The 1,718-nt window shown below is 39.5% G+C and overlaps 1 long non-coding RNA gene across 1 annotated transcript in view; it reads left to right on the forward strand.

Moving 5' to 3' along the window:
• LOC134965686 (uncharacterized) overlaps nucleotides 1-1,215 on the forward strand; it is a 101,526-nt gene extending 100,311 nt beyond the window's left edge. Inside the window, exon 3 of the long non-coding RNA XR_010188494.1 lies at nucleotides 1,135-1,215. This is a non-coding gene — a long non-coding RNA (uncharacterized LOC134965686). The remainder of the gene's footprint in view (nucleotides 1-1,134) is intronic.
• The last annotated feature ends 503 nt before the right edge of the window (nucleotides 1,216-1,718 follow it).

Raw genomic sequence — 1,718 nt, forward strand, 5'->3', positions numbered from 1 at the left:
CCTTTGTCTACGCTACATAATTACAGTATGCTAATTGCTCAGAGTAATTATGCATCTTTGTGAATTTATATATTGTCTGGATTAATCTGTACTTGTGACCTGTTGTCGATTTCAGCCTCTTGTACGACGCCACAGAGATCTTGTGGTGACACATAAATAAAATAGATTTTACAGATGGCTTACAAAATTCTATGTTCTGATTTTGAGCAAACGCAGGATTTCCGGAAGGGGGGTTTCTAAATGTTTGATTTTAGAACAATTGTCACCAGCTTAAACCTTAAAATGCTATTTTTGAATGTTGTAGTTGATGGTGAATTGTCATCTTCTGACCTTTTCTCGAGTGTCATCAGTGCTGAAAATGAATTTCAAGTTGCTCTCTGAGAGCTGCCGAGAGCTGGCATATTTCTATGACAGTGACTTCCAGTATAGATTCTGCACTGCAATTGGTTCACACAGGCATATTTTGGTTGCATGGTAAAGAAATAGAGGCAAATACATGTAAAGGAATTGCACTGTTTATATCCAATATATCCAGATATCCTGTATCTGGCCAATATGAAGACATCTTTTCCTTATCGTATATAAGAAACACCAACATCTTCTCCTTACAGGCTGTAGGTGCGGATGAAACCACATACACATTTATAAAACCACAAAACATCATACTCATTTATAACAGGTGACCTGTAGGAATAGATAACTCTAATGTGAATTTTTATTGTTTAGTTCTGCATTAAACTTTATTGTGATAACTAGTTACGATCTGCAAGAAACAAGTTAGTCCGAGAAATGTGCACATCGAGCCTTCAGCCTGCACTCATACATCCCTTTTAAATGGCCACTTGGTGCAACACATAGGAAAGGCTACACAGCGCATAGACTCAGCTTGCAGGATTTCCCATTTAGTATGGACAGTAGATTGCCTTGTGCGGTGCTTACCACCACTGGGTACTTATTTAAAGTACCGGTAAATGTGCACATCGTTCACACTGAGTAAAACTAACACAGCAGCTGTGTCTGTGTCTCGCTGACACACAACTAAACCTGCCATCTCTTGCCGTATGGGATGATAGAGAGCATTGCTGGGCTTTATGGTGCTTCTTTCCTGTGTAACGTGTTTGTGTTTCCCTGCAGGATGGAGAGCTGGTGTAGTGTTTCTTACTGTCATCTTCTGCTTTGGAATCGTGTGGTATTTACACCTGGAGACGTACATTCCAAGGTATGGTACACGCCAGGATGTCTGCACAGCATGTGTGATTATCAGGTCAGGCTGGTCTGAGCTACCTCCACCTTCCCCCACTGCTGCAGCACTAGTTTGTGCTTCCTGCTCTTCTCTCAATTGTTCGTCCTCCATGCACCACCTACAGTGTCACAATATGTGTATGAGTCAGAAATAGTTTTATATATATATATATATATATATATATATAAAAACACTGCAGTTCACTTCCACCTACAGTGTCACACAATACGTGTATCAGTCAGAAATAATATTACACTGCGGTTTTACCTACAGTGTCACAATACGTTTTTTAGAAAAAATATATATAACACTGCAGTTCACTTCCACCTACAGTGTCACACAATACGTGTTTGCGTCAGAATATATATTACACTACAGTTCACTTCCACCTACAGTGTCACACAATACATGTATGACCGGCGGTGTCACAGAAAAATAATAGTATAGTACACTTGGGTATAGCACAAAAATAAAT

Source organism: Pseudophryne corroboree, chromosome 10 (assembly GCF_028390025.1).
Source record: "Pseudophryne corroboree isolate aPseCor3 chromosome 10, aPseCor3.hap2, whole genome shotgun sequence".
NCBI classification, from domain to species: domain Eukaryota; kingdom Metazoa; phylum Chordata; class Amphibia; order Anura; family Myobatrachidae; genus Pseudophryne; species Pseudophryne corroboree.